At 48.5% G+C, this 20,524-nt stretch overlaps 1 pseudogene across 1 annotated transcript; it reads right to left on the reverse strand.

Moving 5' to 3' along the window:
* Nucleotides 1-13,044: 13,044 nt before the first annotated feature.
* On the reverse strand, nt 13,045-19,847 carry LOC309974242 (serine/threonine-protein phosphatase 6 regulatory subunit 2-like; annotated as a pseudogene). The gene is made up of 2 exons: nt 19,761-19,847; nt 13,045-14,745 (listed from the first exon to the last, which is right to left on the reverse strand). The product of its transcript is annotated as a serine/threonine-protein phosphatase 6 regulatory subunit 2-like (transcript).
* Nucleotides 19,848-20,524: the final 677 nt, after the last annotated feature.

Consider the following 20,524-nt stretch of genomic DNA (forward strand, 5'->3'; position numbering starts at 1 on the left):
TGGCGCACGGGCTTAGTTGCTCCGCGGCATGTGGGATCTTCCCGGAGCAGGGCTCAAACCCATGTCCCCTGAACTGGTAGGCGGATTCTTAACCACTGTGCCACCAGGGAAGTCCCTCAGTGGGGTTTAAATGGGATGATACATGTAGTCTTTAACTAAATAGCACCTGATCCATAGTAAGTAAGTAAGTAAATATTGGATGGTATTATTATTTAATTTAGAGTTAGAAGACTGAGTGGTAAAATTCTATTAGGCTACACAATTATAAATGCCTGTGCTGACACCACAGAGGTGGCCCCAGGAGGAAGCTATTGAAAGGTCTGAATTTTTCCCCAGCAGGAGAGCAGCTCTGCGGTTTAATTGGCCTGCACAAAGCCACCCTGATCCCCTCCCCCAGTGTGGACAAGGAGGCCCTGGCCTGCTTTGCACCCTGCCAGGAACCTGTCATCAGCAGCTGATTCCACTCCCCAGCTCGTGGACCGGGATTGCTGCGGATCTGAGCACCCTAGGGAGGCAAGTCCCTGCCCACTTACTGATCACTGAGAACAGGTGGGTGCTGAAGGTCGGGCCAGACCTATTTGTGGGGAGGCAAAGCACGAGGTTCTGGAGAGAATTAAGAGAAAACACTACTGTCTCAGCCTCCATCTGCCTGGCTAGGGCTGGCATGGATGTCAGGCAGAGCAAGGGAACTTTTACTCAAAGCAAAATGACCAACAAAGATCATTTGTTGGGGATGGATCCCTCATAAAAGCAGCTGAGAGATGCATTCAGATCTGAGCCCAAGGCTCCTGGTGGGGTCGGCAGTGTGCCGTGCTCCGGAAGCCCCGGCTTCTCTTGGTGAAGTTGCAGGGCTCAGAGGAGCCTGGGGCTCAGGCAGAGGACATTGGCCTCAGGTCCTGAGCAAGGGCATCTCCAGGGGATCTATTCTGACTGAGGCAGGAGACAGATGGGCCCCCGGGGCAAACAGTTTGAGTTCGTTCCTTGTGGACCGATACTCCGTGGAGACGGGAATAACAGGACAGTTGAGAGAGGAGGCTGGGCCCTGCCCAGATAGAAGATAAGAGAGCACATATTCCTCATTCTTGAAGTCAGGAGACCTCCCCAGCTACACATGCGCAGAAAGGCTCCTTGGAGGTCAAAAGGGGTGTGATGCCAACTAATGCTCACTTACCTATAGGCCTCTTCGGTAGAATCCATCTTGGCTAAGAGATGTGAGTGCACACATGGGAAAATCCTGAGCTATACCAAATTCAGACTTTGAACCAGGCAAATCAAAATGGTTGGCCAAAGGAAACCTGGAAAAATTGCCCCATATAAGTGATTCAAACTGTCACGAGGGCGCGACTCTTTCTGCGCCCGCCTGTGTGTCTATCCACACGTACTGTACTTTTTTCTCCTAATAAATACTTGTTTCACCACTTTCCACCTCTGTGGGAATTCTTTTCTGCAAAGCCATAGGGCCCGGGCCTTGTCACTGACCACTGATCTAGTGCCTAGGATTCGGTGCTCTCACCGCCGCGACCCGACCTCAATCACTGGCCAGGAACCGAAATCCTGCTTCAAGCCGCTGCAGGCCGAGGCCACCCGAGACCACGTCCACTCTCCCAAAGCAGTGCAGTGGGTGCTCGCTGGGCAGCCGAGCCCTCCTGCACAGACCCACATCTCTGGGACAAGCTCTTCAGAGTTGAGGGCTGTGAGCACAGGTTAGCGGTGGGGTGGGTCAAGTTAGGACCAGCAGGTACGTCACCGCCCTGCCCTGGCCACAGCCAAGACTTTTGCACCTTCCTTCTCACCCTATCCATTCTCCTCTGGCTTCAGTCCTTTACACTGAAGCGGATTTTTAAACATAGGTAAAGCAGTTGGTGATCATTTTGTAATGTATAAAAATATTGAATCGGGCTTCCCCGGTGGCGCAGTGGTTGAGAGTCCGCCTGCCGATGCAGGGGACACGGGTTCGTGCCCCGGTCTGGGAAGATCCCACATGCCGCGGAGCGGCTGGGCCCGTGAGCCATGGCCGCTGAGCCTGCGCGTCCGGAGCCTGTGCTCCGCAACGGGAGAGGCCACAACAGTGAGAGGCCCGTGTAACGCAAAAAAAAAAAAAAAAAGAAAAAAAGAAAAAAAAATATTGAATCACTATGTTGTACGCCTGAAACTAATATAACGTTTTAAGTCAATTATACTTCACTTAAAAAAAAATAAAAATAGGTAAAGCACATGGTGCACAGTACAACGCATCTCCCTGCTTTCCCCCCCTACCCCTGCCCCTCACTGGCCACATCCGCGGGTCCTTACTAAGATGGCATACGCGTATGCAAGCATACAAGTCAGTAGCCTCCTTTTCTATCTTCTTTTGGTTACAGAGACTCCTCTGAGAATCTGACAAAGCCTGGGTTCTTCCCTAAAATAGGGTACACACATGCACAAAATTAGCGTACAACTTCAGGGGTTCACACACTCTCTGTGGCCCAGTTTGTCCTCCTGAACAAGAGATTCTGGTTGTGATGTAAAGCGACTGGGCCACCTCCTATCTCCTCAGTGCCATCCCCCCACATACACACATCCCCCGACTACCAGGATCTTGACAAAATCTCAACAAGGGAGCTCTTTTAAGGCTTTGACAAAACGGCTGAGGCAGGCAAGGAGTTTAGTGCCTTCTCTCAATAGCTTCCTATTATATTTAGAATAAAATAAAATCTAAACTCTTAACATGGCCTCGAAAGCCCTCCTTTCATGCCTGGTCTGACTGGAGCTTCCTTTCCTGGTCTCATCCCACCACTAGTACCCTCCCCTCACGCTGCTCTAGCCAAACCCACCTTCCTTCTGTTCCACCTTCTTTCTGTTCCATATTGAACTTATCAAACCCAGTCCCACTTCAGGGCCTTTGCTTAAGCTGCTCCCTCTGCCTGGAAAACAACTTCCTCTGGGAGAATTACTGCTGGTTCCTTCTGGTGTCAGTGCAAATGTCATTTCTCAGAGAGGTCTTCCCCAACCACATTTCCGTACGCTGCGCTGCCAACCCCAGCACCCCTTCTCTCTGTCCAACATCCTATTTTATTTTCCTCAGGGCACTTACCACTTCTGAAATTATATATATATTTTAAAATTTTATATATATATATATATATATATATATTTTTTTTAGTCATTTATTGTCTGTCTTCCCCCACTAGGGTGTGAGCTCCATGAAGTCAGTGGCCATGCCTGGTATGCACTACGCACTCAGCAAATATCTGTGTTTTGGATAAAGGATTTTGGTGGAGGTTAGAAAAGAATTTTGACTCAACTCTCCATCCCACCCAAGCAGTTCCAGGCAATCCCTGCTCTGGTTCTAGGCAAGATTCCTGCCTTTCCCTCATTTCTCTATTCCCAGTTGTCCTATCCTTTTCCCAGATCTTTGGAGCCTCTCCCTCCCAATCAGCATCTAACAAAAACTCTTTTGTGATTTTTATGCCTGGGGGATTTAATCTGAGTCAATTTGGCCTCCCCAGCTCTCCCTCAGTTGAGTCCAAAGGTCTGCTCAGCATTTCCAGTGGATCAGCCAGCAGCTCTGCTGTTTGAGGGCTCAGAGCTCCACCCCAGGGGAAACCAGGGAACTGACAGAGGTCTGGGTCTCTGCTCCCTGTGCTTTCATTCCGGGGTCTCATGGAAATAACCAGCCAAATGAGAAAAGCACAGGTGGGCTATGTATTCTGTCCTTGCTATAGCAAGGGGGTCAGCCAAGGTCACTTGTGTTTTAGGAGAGAATCAAAGGCAGGCAGAGGAATGGGAAAGCTTCATAGCGGATAAAAGGGAAGGTTTCAGGTGTGCCCTGATTGAGGCTTTTGGCATGGGGAAGCTTGTAGGCAGGCTAACTAGAAATGGGGCATCCTGGGGCATGACTGGTTAGGGGTACATATTTGGCTTTCTATGGTTGCTCCCACATTGGAAGTGGGGACCAAATTTAGGCAAGTTGTCAGTTATTAATCAAGTCCTGGCCTTTTTGATCCAATTGTTATAGAAGTTATTGGTTTTTTTGTTTGTTTGTTTTTGGCTGCATCGGGTCTTAGTTGAGGCACATGGGATCTTTGTTGAGGTATGCGGGATCTTTTTCGTTAGGGCGCGCTGTCTGTTCAGGTTTCTCTCTAGTTGCAGGGCGTGGCCTTCTCTCTCGTTGAGGCGTGAGCTCAATAGTTGTGGTACGCAGGCAGGCTTAGTTGCCCCGTGGCATGTGGGATCTTAGTTCCCTTGACCAGGGATGGAACCCGCGTCCCCTGCACTGTAAGGCAGATTCTTTACCACTGCGCCACCAGGGAAGTTCCTAGAAGTTATTGTTTATCTTCCCGGATTGTTGCTAGAGATAGTCTAACTTCCTACAAATCTGATTTATAGACTTCCTGGTTGGTTTACTGTAGATAAGGGGTTGGTTTCCTGGGCAGCTTTCAGAAGGTTGTGGGTGAGTTCTCTTTTTCCATACGGTCTGGCCACTGTTTATGTGCTCAGTCTCTTGGTCTACAGGGAAGATCAGCATTTCAGTGTCTCTTCCTCCCTTCCCTTAGACATGTGAATACCTTGGAATAGTAGAATCATCAAGATTTAATTTCCTTCACTCAGCAGCTCTCTAGAGAAGGCATTTTCTGTCCAAAGAGCGGTGATAGGTGCAATAAAAGGAGTAGGACAGGGCCTGGGAGTCTGCAGCTTAGTGGGGAGGCGAGCCGTGAGGTCAGTGCAGAACTGTGAGCAGGCCATGAAGTTGGTTCCAAACAGGGATTCTGATTAAGGGAACCAGAAAGGCTTTGTAGTCGGTGTGGGATTTCACAAGTGGGATTGCTGTAGATGGAAACCAGGGAGAGGAAGGAATGCCATGAGGAAGGGGGCAGGTAGAGGGGCCTTAGGTTTAGTCCCTTACTCTCTTTGGGTCTCAAGTCTTCACCTCAATGAGCTGCTGTGAGGTAGACACGGTACGTGTGAGGTGCTTTGTGAGTTGTGAAGGTTTCGGTGTGAGGGAAGGCTTGGGAGCCAGCTGCAAAGAGCTGCTCTCATCAAAATGAGGAGCCTAAATATACCAAGGCAGTAATAATAATATTAATAATAATAATACCAACATTTAGTGAGTTGGACTCACTGCTCTGAGCCCATATAGAAGACCTACAACAATCTTATGAGGTAGTTACTGTTACTAACTCCATATTACAGATAAGACAACTGAGGCACAGACCAGTTAAGGAACTTGCCCCAGATCACACAATAAGTATCAGGGAGAAGAGACTGCTCCCCCAAATGATGCCTCCTGATTCAACCTCTTTGTCCTGAATGTGGGTCCTGACGCATCACTAACCATTAGGTATAATAAAAACCAGCTCTTGGGGCTTCCCTGGTGGCGCAGTGGTTGAGAGTCTGCCTGCCGATGCAGGGGACACGGGTTCGTGCCCCGGTCTGGGAAGATCCCACATGCCGCGGAGCGGCTGGGCCCGTGAGCCATGGCCGCTGAGCCTGCGCGTCCGGAGCCTGTGCTCCGCAACGGGAGAGGCCACAACAGTGAGAGGCCCGCGTACCGCAAAAAAAAAAAAACCAAAAAAACCAGCTCTTACTAAGTGCCAGGCATGGTCCTAAGCACTTACATGTACTAACTCATTTAATCTTTGCAACAGCTCTCTGAGATAAAGAACTGTGATTATCATTCCCATTTGATAAGAAACTGAGGAGCTAAGTGGCATAGCCCAGGCCTCTGACCCTGGAGTCTACACATCTACCACTGTGCCATGCCACCTCTCGTTAATAAGCAGGGCTGTGACCACCCATCAGTCAAGCCCTGATTGTCACAGTGGATCCACACAGTGGCTCACGGCTAGGAGCTAACCCCAAGTCAGTGCTTCTTGCCTTTCTGGATCACAGACCCTTTTGAGAATCTGGTGGAAACTATAGACACTCACCCCAGAAAAATGCACAAGCGCACACACACACACACACACACACACACACACACACTTTAGGAAATTCACACATCCCCCTCATAAGCCTTTCCATGGCAAGTGGGAGATGGGGGCAGACCTCTGCAGTGAGTGCTTCAGCCAAGGGATATTCTCCAGTCTGGAATGAAAGGGCAGGCCTTTTTGAGTTCCACCAGGTTTAATCTATTGAGAGATTAAATAAATTAAATAAAATTCCATATCTACTTTTACTTACTTTACCAGAGACCAGAACAGAAGGCAGCCTGCCCTGAGAGCCCCCATCTTTGGATCAATCTAATTACCCAACTTCTTTCCCACACCCAGACAGCTGACCACTGCTGGAAGAAATCTCGTAATTCTGCCGACTGATGCCAATGCACATACACGGTTTCTAATCCCAGCTGGGTCTTTAACACTACTTGGCAACTCTTACTTTTCCCAGATGAACATTCATACCCAGTTCTCACGATGGTCATTCCAACCCTTGTGTAATGATTTTTTCTTTTCTTTTTTTTTTTTTTTTTTTATTCCTGGCTGTGTCGCGGGCTTTCTCTAGTTGCGGTGAGCAGGGGCTACTCTTCATGGCACTGTGCGGGCTTCTCATTGCGGTGGCTTCTCTTGTTGCAGAGCACAGGCTGTAGGCATGCGGGCTTCAGTAGTTGCAGGATGCGGGCTCAGTAGTTGTGGCTTGCAGGCTCTAGAGCGCAGGCTCAGTAGTTGTGGCGCACGGGCTTAGTTGCTCTGCGGCATGTGGGATCTTCCCGGGCCAGAGCTTGAACCCGTGTCCCCTGCATTGGCAGGCAGATTCTTAACCACTGCGCCACCAGGGAAGCCCTGTATTGATTCTTTGAGCTTTAAGAGTTTTCGTCTGTTAGAAGAAGCACAGTTGCACAAATTTAAATTCACATCCTCCAGGGTTTTTATCTAGTTTCTCCCTCCACTTGTGCTCTTGATGCTTTTATTTGTCTATTTGGATAGTTATTTATTTATAAGAGGCTGCCATGCCTGGCACCGGGCTGGACTCTAGGATACCTACCATGGTCTCTGTTCTCATAGAGCTTACAGCCCAGAGAGAGACTATCATTCAACAGATATTAGAAATATGATGAGGGGCACTAAAGGGAAAGGAGAGTGTATTATTCAATGTATCGATCTGGAGGTTTCAGAAAGGCTTCCCTGAGGAAATGTTATTTAAAGCTGAGACTTGAAGGATGATATGTCAATTAGGAACACTTTGGACTGCACATAACAGAAAACCTGACTAACAGTGAAACCATAAGAATATTTCAGAAGCTTGGAAGCAAAGGGTTCCAGGATTTTTAAGTGGCTCCACAATATAAAACACCATGAGTTGACACTTCTGCAATTTCCTTGGCTTTTCCCTCAGTTATAAGAGGGGTGCCACAGACTCAAGTGTGACTTCCTTCCATAACATCACCCCAAAGCACAATAAAGAGAAAAGGCTCTGGTTCCTGATCAGCTCTCTTTTAAAAGGGCACAAAAATTCATCCACAAGTTCTCAGGAATTTTCCTCTTGTGTCTTTTTTTTCCCTCAGAGGTGTGTCATATGCCCACCTCAGGCATAGAAGGGGGTTACCATGATGGACCTAGCCCAATTATGATTCATCCTATAGCACAGTGAAGATATTGCTGCCTATTGGATCCCTCAAATGAGGGTCAAAGGGACCAACAGTTCTGGACATGGAAGCCTAGATAGTTCAGACAAACCCTCATACCAATAAAACCAAACCAAACCAAAACAAAAACTTTAAAAAGTCATCTTAAAAGCATCGGAGAAATAAGGAGATTTGAAGAATTGCTGAATTGAGATGCTGAGATACTGAAGAGCATGAGAAAGTGAAATGAAACCTGCCCTAAAGGCTGCTTATGCCTTGGGGTTCTTGTTTTGAAAAAGGCTGAGCTGCAATACTGGCAGCCTCAAGGGGCTAGGGTGAAAATTTCAGACTTATGTGGCTCCAGATTGCTAGTGCCCTCAGGAGCTGGCAAAATAAGTTCTGTTTAGTGGAGATATTATCTTGAGCCTCAAGGAATTTCTATAAATAATTTATCAAAAACAGTGTCCAGCACACAGATATAACCCAAGGGTATAAAACAGCATAAATAAGAACAACAGGGGGACTTCCCTGGTTGTCCAGTGGTAAAGAATCTGCCTTACAATGCAGGGGACGTGGGTTCCATCCCTGGCTAGGGAACTAAGATTCCACATGCCGTGGGGCAACTAAGCCTGCGTGCCGCACCTATTGAGCTCACGCGCCACAACTAGAGCCCGTGTGCTGCAAACTACAGAGCCTACACGCCACAACGCCTGGAACCTGTGTGCCACAACTAAAGAAGAGAAAAACCCGCATGCCATAACTAGAGAGAAGCCCGCGCGTCACAATGAAGAACCCGTGCACTGCAACTAAGACTTGACACAGCCAAAAATAAATAAAATAAATAAATAATAAATAAAATCTAAAAAAAAAAAAAATAGAACAATAGGTACCATAGATAATAGAGAGGCAGATGCCACTATATCTTTCACTTCCTAGCCTCAGAAGTGACATACCATCACTTCTGCCATGTTTGATTGGTCACATAAACAACATGAGAGAGGGACTACACAAGGGTGTGAACACCAGTAGGCAAGGGTCCGTGGGGACCATCCTGGAGGCTGCCTGCCACAATCAAGAACCACACAAGGTCAGGATGTCCTCAATCTCTGCTTCCCATCAGTGTTCTTTCGAAGTCTATCCAGGGGAGTAAAAAAGAAAAAGAAATAAAAGACAAGAGGATTAGAAGGAAGAGACAAAACTATTGATACTCATAGTGGTTGTGATTGCGTGCATAGAAAATCCCAAAGACTCTACAGTTAAGGCACATCTTCTTTCCCTCCCACGGTCACCTCTGGGATGCCAGCGCCTAAGACCACATCCTGCAGTTCACAAGCCAGTTCCACTGCCAGTTCCACTGAAGGGGAGTTAGAATCCACAGCAGATGTACAAGGTTGACCTGAAAAAGTTGAAGCCAATCAAAAGAGACAGGAAAGGATAAATCTCCAGATTTCTTTTTTTTAAAATTCTAAACAATATAAAAAATGAGGAAAAGCAAAAGAGAGAGTTAAATAAGAAAAAAAAAACTACAGAGTGAAGTAAGTCAGAAAGAGAAAGACAAATACCGTATGCTAACACATATATATGGAATTTAAGAAAAAAAAATGTCATGAAGAACCTACGGGTAAGACAGGAATAAAGACACAGACCTACTGGAGAACGGACTTGAGGACAGAGGGAGGGGGAAGGGTAAGCTGTGACAAAGTGAGAGAGTGGCATGGACATATATACACTACCAAACGTAAAATAGCTAGCTAGTGGGAAGCAGCCACATGGCACAGGAATATCGGCTCGGTGGTTTGTGACCACCTGGAGGGGTGGGATAGGGAGGGTGGGAGGGAGGGAGACGCAAGAGGGAAGAGATATGGGAACATATGTATATGTATAACTGATTCACTTTGTTATAAAGCAGAAACTAACACACCATTGTAAAGCAATTATAGTCCAATAAAGATGTAAAAAAAATGACATGGTAATAATAAAGCTGTATATGATATTTAAAAAAAAAAACAAGAATGGTATGTAAAGAATACCTTAAAGAAAAGGAAGGAGGAGGAGGAAGAGAGGAAGACTTACCAGAGAAAACGAGGAGGGTTTTGGTGCAGCCTTGGGTGCACAGGAGATAGGAAGTCACGTCTGGGACATTTTACATCAGGTTTATCAGTGGTCCTTGTATCAATACTAACCCTCAAAATAGTTTGTAAATGACTTTGTAAATGTATATTTTCAGTAGCCCTGGAAACATTAGGTTTTTTAGAAGCTAAAAACAAATTTTCAGGAGGGAGGAAATTCTACCTCACCTCATTATTTTTTACAAATTTAGGTAAATGTAAATGCATGTGTGTGTGTTTTAAATGAGGCTGTTGATATTTCTGCACAACCATAAATTAGTGGCATATCAAATTAAGGGAGACATATCACCTTGAGTGCAAACTTAACATTCCATAGGCAGGGAAGGGGAGTAGTTTCTATAGTGGATAAATACATCTTGGTGAAATACAAAGCATAAATCAATGGCAATTTGGAATCATAATTATGTATTTAACATGTCTTAAGTATTTTAAATGGTCTATCTTCTATACCCATGTTTAAAAAAATAACTTTAGGGACTTCCTTGGTGGTGCAATGGTTAAGAATCCACCTGTCAATGGAGGGGACACGGGTTCAATCCCTGGTCCGGTAAGATCCCACATGCCGCGGAGGAACTAAGCCCGCGTGCCACAACTATTGAGCCTGCGCTCTACAGCCCGCGAGCCACAACTACTGAAGCCCGCGCTCTCTAGGGCCTGCATGCCACAGCTGCTGAGCCGGTGTGCTGCAACTACTGAAGCCCCTGTGCCTAGAGCCCGTGCTCCAGAACGAGAAGCCACCACAATGAGAAGCCCACGCACCGCAACGAAGACCCAATGCAGCCAAACTAGATAATAAATTAAAAAAATAACTTTATTAAAGCCTATTCTGCATATCATTTAATTCACCTTTTTCAAGTGTACAATTCAATGACATTTTTAAAAGTTTACCAAGTTGGGTAACCACCACCATAAATCAGTTGAAAAATATTTTCGGGAATTCCCTGATGGTCCAGTGGTTAGGACTCTGTGCTTTCACTGCTGAGGGCCTGGGTTCAACCCCTGGTTGGGGAACTAAGATTCCACAAGCCATGTGGTGTGGCCAAAAAAAAATTTTTTTTCATCACTCTAATAGGATCCCTCATGGCACATTTACTCTTAATCCTGTTCTCCCGCTCCTTCCCCAGGCAACCACTAATCTACTCTTTGTCTCTATAGCTTTGCCTTCTCTGGATAGTTCCCATACATAGAATCATACAATATGAGGTCTCCTGTGTTTGACTTCTTTCACTGAGCATGCTCTTTGATGTTCATCCAAGGCATAACATGTATTTTGTTCCTTTTAATTGTTGAATTGTATTCCATTGTATGGACATACCAGATTTTATCTATCCATTCTCCAGTTGATGGACATTTAGGATGTTTCCAATTTGGTTTCCTTTTTGGCTATTATATTATGGAATAATATTGCTAGGAACATTTGTGTGCAAGTTCTTATGTGGATATATATGTTTTCATAGCTCTTGGGAAGACACCAAAGAGTGGAATTGCTGGGTCATATGGTAAATATATTTCAACCTTTTGAGAAACTTCCAGTTTTCTGAAGTGACTGTACCATTTTTTATTCCCATCAGGAATGTCTAAGGCTTCCTCTTTTACCACAACCTTGCCAACATTTGTTTTTATCTGTCTTTTGTTTTGGTATTTGTTTTCTTTGGCCGACGCACGGGCACGAGGGATCTTAGTTCCCCTACCAGGGATCAAACCCCGCCCCCTGCAGTGGAAGCGCGGAGTCTTAACCACTGGACCACCAGGGAAGTCCTTCTGTCTTTTTTTTTTAATGAATTTATTTATTTATTATTTATTTATTTATGGCTGTGTTGGGCCTTCGTTGCTGCGTGTCAGCTTTCTCTAGGTGCAGCGAGCAGGGGTTACTCTTCGTTGCGGTGCAAGGGCTTCTCATTGCGGTGGCTTCTCTTGTTGCAGAGCACGGGCTCTAGGCACAAGGGCTTCAGTAGTTGTGGCTTGCGGGCTCTAGAGCGCAGGCTCAGTAGTTGTAGCGCACGGGCTTAGTTGCTTCGTGGCATGTGGGATATTCCTGGACCAGGGATCGAACCAGTGTCCCCTGCAATGGCAGGCAGATTCTTTTTTATTTTTTTATTATTTTTTTTTGCGGTACGCGGGCCTCTCACTGTTGTGGCCTCTCCCGTTGCGAAGCACAGGCTCCAGATGCGCAGGCTCAGCAGCCATGCCTCACAGGCCCAGCCGCTCCGCGGCATGTGGGATCCTCCCGGACCGGGGCACGAACCCATGTCCCCCGCATTGGCAGGCGGACTCTCAACCACTGCGCCACCAGGGAAGCCCCTGCAGGCAGATTCTTAACCACTGCACCACCAGGGAAGTCTCTGTCTTTTTGATTATAGCCATTTTAGTGGGTGTGAAATGGTACCTCACTGTGGTTCTGATTTGCATGTCCCTAATCACGAATGATACTGAGCATCTTGTCATATGCTTATTAACAATTTTTGTATCTTCCTATGCGAAATGTCTATTCAAATCTTTTGCCCATAGTTTTATTGGATTGTTTGTTTTCTTAGTACTGAGCTGTAAGAGTTTGGCTATTCTCTTCTGGATATACACCATGCTGTTCTTTTTTTTTTTTAATTATTATCTTTTTCGGTGAGAATAACAACTTTTATTGGGAGTTGTGGGATCTGGGTGCCCTGTCAGATTATCAGAACAGTAACATGAGATAACTCTGCACACCCCCAGGATAGCTCGTCCCCACCCTCCACAGCAGTTGCAGGGTTAGCCCCCGACCCCTGGGCACTGCTGGGCCCTCCGCACCCCGTCCTGCAGCCCGTGGCCAGCTCCTGCCAGGCGCCCCACTGCCCACTGCGGCGGGAAGCCTGGGACACCCTGCCAGGCTGCGGGGGGCTCGTTTTATTTTTAAGTCAGTCAAGTTTGCAGCCTGGCTCAAGGCCAGCTCCCAGGGCCACCAGGCAGCTAAAACCCTGTCTGGCCAACCCAGCTCCAGACCCACATTTGTCCCCAGAGCCTCGGAGACCCTCTCCTGCGCTGGATAAAAAGTGCAAACATGTGGCTCTATCTGCGTTTGTTAAATAATGGATAAAAACAGGCTCAGAGCCTGTGGCGCCCAGCCCAGACCTCGGTCCTTGCGGCGTCTGGAGTCACGGCCCCCACAGGCAGAGCCCCTGTCTGAGGCCTTATTGCTGTGCGTGGGGCTGGACCCTCGAGGCCCACCCGGAGTCAGGCAGGAGAAATGCAGGCTGGGCTGTCCGACTGGTTCCAACTGCCAGCTTTACCAATGCAGCATTTATTTTTAAATTAAATTAAATTTAATTTAAAAACATGAAATGCGTCACCAGGTAGTTTGCTTGGCTGGGGCGCCAAAGCTGGGTGGCAGCAGCAGCATCACATGAGGCCACTTAAGGCAGCTCCTGCAGGCGGCGGCCCATCTGTCTGCCTGTCCTTTGTCACTGTCCCTAGGGCGGCCGCCATGGAGACAGCTGGGCCAGCTGGGGCTGCAGTGGTGACGGCCACAGCCAGCATAGGAGAGACTGCCAGAGTGGCCAGGGAGGGGCCGGCGTTGCTCAGTACTGTGGTGGCCGCCATGGCAGCCTCGGGAAGGACGGCCACGACCGGGGCAGAGGTCACTTCCACAGGTGCAAGGGAGGCCAGGTCTGGAGGCGTGCTGGTGGCGCACTCAGCCCACTCTGTGGGCCACACGGGCCCAGGGCCCTTCCCTGGACACCTTGCAGGCCACGTCTGTCCACAACACTCCCGCCCACACCTGGGGACTGACACGGGCGGCGGGGGGCGGCCTCCTGACCAGGACCCACACTAACAGCCTCCGAGGCAACAGCCGCCATCAGCTTGTCCTCACGGCTCTTGGAGGCCACCAGGGGCGCCTTCCTGGTAACACATGCGTTCCAGGCACCCGGAGTGGCCGGGCCAAGGGTTCTCTCTGGGCCCTGGTTCAGGCCACCCTGGGCATCGCCATGACCTCTATCCACTGGGGAGCTGCACCTGGGCCCTGACTCAGAGCAGCAGAAAGGCTGGAAGCCAGCGAACTTGGCCCAGCCTTTCTCCTCTGGAGCCAAGGCACTGGAGGAGCTGGCCACCCACACACTGGAACCCACGCCCATCGCCACTGCCGGGGCCGGGCCCGAGGCCATGGAATTCTCCGGCTCATCAAACACCGTCCACGGGGCACCTGCTTCTGAGCCACCCTAACACGAGGACCTTCCTTCTGGGCGGCAGCCCAAGGGGCGCCCGCCCGCCGGAGCCGTGTCCCCATCTGCTCTCGAGCTCTCCTCCCTGCCCTGGCCTCGGCGCTCCGGGCCGTCCTTCCGGCAGCTCTCTGAAGCATGAGGGCCCCCGAACCTGGCTCTGGTCACTTGGGCCACACGGACGTCCTCCCAGAGGTTGTCGTCCTTGTCGAAGGGCTGGATGTGGTCACTGCAGCAGGCCTCAAACAGAGCGGCACCGGGGCTGTCGACGCTGAAGTTGATCTCCACGATCCTGTCAAATGGGGCGTTGACGCTGTTGTCCTGCTCAGCAAACTCCTCGTTGCTGAAGCCAAACTGGTCCACGAAGGGGGCTGTCATCTGCTGGACCTGGTACCCAGAGAAAGCCTGCTGAAGGGCCAGTTCATTAGGGAAAATGCCCTCCACGTCCTCTTCCTCACTTGAGGGGTGAAGATGGCGGGTGCTAACCAGGTCCACCACGTTCCTGCGGTTGGCCTCCATCAGCGTCTCCTCCACAAAGCTCTCCCAGCGCCCGCGGCAGTCCCAGGGAGCCCTCGGATGACCTCGCTGAGCTGGGTCTGCATGGGGCCCCCCTCCAGGTTCTGCACCACCGTGTTGGCGATCAGGTGAGGTGTCCCATGTTCCCGTGCCTAATGCCACCCGCTGCCTGTGTGTGGTCACTGGCTTCCCAGGCCTCCAGGATCCTCTGGACCAGGCAACACTTCTGGAACAGGTGGGCCGCCACCATCGTGCTCTCGGGGCGGCTGGCGGCAGGCTGGGGGGTCGCGGAGCAACTAAGCCTGTGCGGTGGCTTCTCATTGCGGTGGCTTCTGTTGTTGCGGATCACGGCCTCTAGGCGCAGGGGCTTCAGTAGTCGTGGCACGCGGGCTCTAGAGAGCAGGCTCAGTAGTTGTGGTGCTCAGGCTTAGTTGCTCCGCGACATGTGGGATCTTCCCGGACCAGGGATCGAACCCGTGTTCCCTGCTTTGGCAGGCGATCCTCAACCATTGCGCCACCAGGGAAGCCCCGAATGCATGCTTTAAAAGCCAGACATAACAAAGAATATATTCTGTCCTGTTCCATTCTCATAAAAAAAAATGGGCAAAATTAAATGATTGTGCATTATTCACAACAGCCAAAAGATGGAAACAACTGAAGTGTCCATCAACAGATGAATGGGGGACTTCCCTGGTGGGGCAGTGGTTAAGAATCCGCCTGCCAATGCAGGGGACACGGGTTCAAGCCCTGGCCTGGGAAGATCCCACATGCCGCGGTGCAACTAAGCCTGTGCGCCACAACTACTGAGCCTGCGTTCTAGAGCCCGCGAGCCACAGCTACTGAGCTCATGTGCTGCAACTACTGAAGGCTGTGCGCCTAGAGCCCGTGCACCGCAACGAAGAGTAACCCCTGCTCACTGCAACTAGAGAAAGCGTGTGCACAGCAACGAAGACCCAATGCAGCCAAAAAAAGAAGTACCTACAAATATTGTACATGAGATTCCTAGAATAGGCAAATTCATAGAGACAGAAAATGGATTAGAAGTTACCAGGGGGACTTCCCTGGTGGTGCACTGGTAAAGAATCCGCCTGCCAATGCAGGTGACACGGGTTCGAGCCCTGGTCCGTGAAGATCCCACATGTCGTGGAGCAACTAAGCCCGTGTGCCACAACTACTGAGCCTGCATGCCACAACTACTGAAGCCTGCACACCTAGAGCCCATGCTCCACAACAAGAGAAGTCACCGCAATGAGAAGCCCGTGCAGTGCAATGAAGAGTAGCCCCCACTCACCACAACTAGAGAAAGCCCGCGCACAGCAATGAAGACCCAACGCAGCCACAAATTAATTAATTAATTTAAAAAAAAGTTACCAGGGGCTGCGGAGAGGTGGAAATGGGGCGTAATTGCTTAATGGTCATAGAGTTTCTATTTGGGGTGATAAAAATGTTTTGGAAATTATATGGTAGTGATGTTTGCACAACATTGTGAATGTAATTAATGGCACTGAATTGTACACTCAAAAATGGTTAAAATGACAAATTTCATGTTTATATATTTTACCACAATCTTAAAAAGTTAATAATGGAATATATTGAAAACCATTGCATTGTACACTTTAAATGGGTGAATTGTATGGTATGTGAATTATATCCCAATAAAGGTTTTTTGAAAACCTAAATGATTGTTTTTAGGATTCATATTTAGGTGGTAAAACAATAAAGAAAAAGCAAGTGAGTGGTTACGATAAATATCAGGACAGTAGGACAGTGGTTACTTTGGGAGGGTTGAAGGAGTCTATGACCAGCAAGCAGTATTATGAGGGATTTCTGGGGCGAAGGCAATGTCCTTTTTCTTGAACTGAGTTGCTGTTGCAGGGGGGTTTCATTTTATAATAATCCATTGAAATATACATTTATGTTTAGTGCATTTTAAATATGTGGATTATTTTTCACAATGTTTTTTTTTCTAAATTTAAAATTCAGCAAGAGGATTTCCCTGGCAGTCCAGCAGTTAAGACTCCATACTTCCAATGCAGGGGACACGAGTCTGATCCCTGGTCGGGGATCCCGCATGCTGCGCGGCCAAAAATAAAAATAAATAAAAAAGTTTAAAATAATAAAATTTAGCAAGAACAAAGTATTGGGGGGTTGAGGTGGATGGTTCGTTGAGTAGATAACAAGTGTTTGTTAACCAGTTGAGCAGAGGGGGTAAGAGAGTTCTATGCGGACAGAGCAGCATGGGAAAGTCCCTGAAGCACAAAAGAGTATGGTGAACCTGAGGAACAGAAAGCCCAATTCTGACAGGGCTTAGAGAACAAGAGGAAAGAGGTGTGTGTGACATGAAGTCCAGAGACTGGGCAGAGGCCACATGGCAGAAGGCTGGGGCAGCCATATGGGGGTGTTTTAAACGTTGTCCTAAGGGACCAGTGGGATGTCATTGAGGGGTTTTAAAGCAGCAAAGTGACCTGCTCAAATCAGTCAGCAGGTCAATCTGCCTGGAGTGTAGGGCATGGATTGGACAGGCTCTGGGGAAGGAGCCAGGAGACTAGTTGGGAAGCTGTTTCAATAATCCTGGGGGTTGATGGAAGCTTGGACTAGGGTAGAGGCAGTGAAGAGGTGAGAAATGCAGCATCCTTGTGCCCTGTGTACATTTAACTTTTTTTTTTTTTTTTTAACATCAACAGGTTTATTGAAATACAAGAGCAGAGACCCTCCTCTCCCGCTGAGGTCCTGGCAGTGTTGGCCTCAGGCTCTGTGCTTCCACGTGTCCTGCAGCTGGAGAGAGCGCTATCTCATTTTTGTATGTAGTTGAAAATACTTTAATGTTATATTGTATACCCTATTATATACTGTACATTACTATACACTGGCTTATACATACATACTTGCACATACATTTTGTTTACAGAGTTGTGCACACAAAACCATGGCTGCTGTATTTTTTTTTTTTTAACTTTTGTCCCCACGGTGCGGCATGAGGAATCTTAGTTCCCCAACCTGTGCCCCCTGCAGTGGAAGTGCCAAGTCTTAACCACTGGACCGCCAGGGAAGTCACATGACTGCTGTATTTTATGAGCGATTTAAGGGATTTCCAAAAGTTATGTTGACTATGTAACTTTTGCCTTATGTACTGACTTTAGAACCTAACCTTGGTATAAGGTGCAACTCCATTGTTGCTGGATGTAAGAGATATTTAGGAGATTTGGTGACTGATTGGAATAGAAGGGAGAAGGAGAGGGACTAATTAAATGACACTCCCAGGTCTGTTGCCTAAATAACTGAGTAGATGGTGGTTCTGTGTATTGAGATGGGGTTCACAGGGGTAGGGATAGTTGGAGGGTAGAGATGATAAGCTCATGTCAAAAATGAAGAAAAAGGTTGACAGATTGAATAGTGAACACCCATATGCCCACCACCCAGATTCTACAGGTCACTTATTGCTACATTTTCTTTTTCACATCTCCCCATATATCCAGAGGAATTCATTTTTGAACAAGCTGAACCTGTGCTACCTAAGGGACTTCCAAGTGTCGTGTTTAGAAGGACATTCAAAGAGCAGGCTACACATGCTGCCTCCTCTTTTTCACCTCCCATTCACAATCAATTCCCTAGAATTTGGCTTTTGACATCTTCCTCCTGAAGGTGCTTTTCACTAAGGACACTGACTACTGAGGACTCCAAAACTGAACACTCATCATCGTCCTGTAAAACTTGCTCCTCACCCTGCATATCCTTACCCAAACCTCAAACTTGGGAGTCTTCCTAGACATCTCCTGTAGCGAACAGCTCTGTCAATCCCATCTCCTAAATGTCTTTAAAAGATGTCCCTTCCCTTTTCATCCTCTCTACCATTAACAAAGTTCTGGATATCAGAGTTTCTCAGTTTTATTGATATTGAAGAATTACAATTTCAACCTCTGAACAGGTTCGGGTCTCTACCCTCTCTCCAGCTCATCTACTCCTATCCACTTGTCTGTCCATCTAATGTATCTTTTTTAAAAATAAATTTGTTCACATCACTTTTCTTTTACAACCCTTTATAGGTGCTTATCCCCAAGTTGGCGTGACTTGTATAGTGCTTCAAGATCTTCCAGAAAGCCTGAAATTTCCAACCTCACGCCTAGCTACTCCCCCACAGTATTTTTACTACTTAGTGGCTCTTCAAATATACCAACCACACTTCCTGCTTTATTTCCTCCTCCAGAAGACCTACCTGAAAGCCAGGCTAGGTGGCTCCCGAAGAATCCTGAGAATATCTATCATTAGATATTCAGGTCTCCATAGAGCTAAAAATCCTTGAGGACGATTTTTTAATATTCTTTATAGCCAGAATACTTAGCACTCTGTTTAACACAAACACACACTCTGTTTACTTTAGCTGAACTTTGCATACACCCAGTGCTTTGTTCATCCTCCCTTTCCCTTCCAGCAAAATCCTACTCAAGCTTGCATCCCTCCATAAAGCTTTCCCCGGCCCCTCCAAGTAGTTAGGGTCTCTGACTCCTTTATCTGAACTTAGTACATTTTATTTTACTTATTTTTTTCCTCCAGTTTTATTGAGATATAATTGACATACAACACTGTATTGAATTTAATATATTTTAAGTTTTTCTATACAACGAACTGCCATAAGTGTTAACAGGTTCACCATATGGTAACTAACAGCAATCCTATCCATGCTTCGGGGCTCTGTGGAAAGCCACCTCCTCCATTTAACAGTACCCCGATTCCTACAGATAATTACTTCTTTTAACTCTCCGTTCTTGATGCTTATATCTATTTAGCACTTGATATTCTTTCATGATAGCTGCTTACTATTGCTTTCCTGGTTTCCTTCCTCTCCTCCCCGGTAGACTGTCAACTCCTCGGGGCTGGGACTGTGGTCCAACTCTTCTCGGACTCCCTCTCCAGACTTGGCGGGGCGCTTTGCAAATGCAGTAAGAATGCATCTCCGGGAAGCTCCTGGAGGGACAGAGCCCGTTAGTGGTGCCTCTGCCGGCGGAGCTGCCCGCCCGTCCGTCCACCGGCCGGGGCTCCGCCCCGCGAGCTGGTTTGGACCAGTACACCGAGGGCGGACGAGCGCACGGGGTCGGGGAAGGAGTGCGCCCTGCCTCTGCCAGCCCGGTCTCTGACGCCCAGAGGCGATCAGAATGGGCCCAGGGCTTCCCTGGTGGCACAGTGGTTGAGAGTCCGCCTGCCGATGCAGGGGACACAGGTTCGTGCCCCGGTCCGGAAGGATCCCACGTGCCGCGGAGCGGCTAGGCCCGTGAGCCATGGCCGCTGAGCCTGCGCGTCCGGCCCACCTACCGAGGAAAAAAAAAAAAAAAAAAGAATGGGCCCAGACGTCCGCGCATAGAAGCTGACGCCCTACGAGAGCGCTACCCGAGCGCGCGGCCGGGGTCGAGCAGGCCCGCGCTGGCCGGGTTGCAGTCGCAGGGGCGGGGCACGGAGTGTCTCTCGCCCGCTCATTGGCCCTCGTGCTGACGGACAGGCGAAGGAGCTGCTAAGACGCTGATGGGTTAAAAACTGCTATGCGGGCAAAGTGTAAATAAATAAATAAAAGGCGGTGGAGGAGCGGAGGGAATGGCGGGTGTCAGTTTTAGAGCTGCTGGGGCTTATCTAGTCCCCGGCTGGGGAAGGACGGCAGTCCCTGTTTCACCCTCTTCCTCCATAAGCTGGGCCGGGGATGTCCTGCTTTCTGTAAAGTTGTCCAGGCAGCAGAATCACAGAGGACGGGTTCCCACGGGACTAAGCCTTCATTCCAGTTCTTTCAGCTCCAGCCTGGAGGCTCCGGTTTCCTGTGGTCAACCTCGAAGGGCCGCAGGGTCCCGCCACCCTGTGGTCTAGCTCCGGTCTGGGTGCTACGGCGCCCTCCCCTCAGGCATTGGCACGACACTGTCCGAACTGGCCTCCCAGGTTCCTGCCTGGCTGGCTGCCGACTAGACATCCTAAAAGGCAAATGTGAACACATATTCTGCTTGAAACCACCGGTGCCCTAGCGGGCCGGTGCCTAGCGGGCAGAGGTGCCAAGAGGCCCTTTAAGCCGGGCAGATGAGTCATTCGTGATGAGCTCCTGCTCATCTTTCCAGACTCATCTGGGAGGAACAACCACCGTCAGGTCCTTTCAGCCTTTGTGCTTCTGCATG

The sequence above is a fragment of the Leucopleurus acutus genome, assembly GCF_964270905.1.
Source record: "Leucopleurus acutus genome assembly, chromosome: 2".
In the NCBI taxonomy this organism is placed as follows: domain Eukaryota; kingdom Metazoa; phylum Chordata; class Mammalia; order Artiodactyla; family Delphinidae; genus Leucopleurus; species Leucopleurus acutus.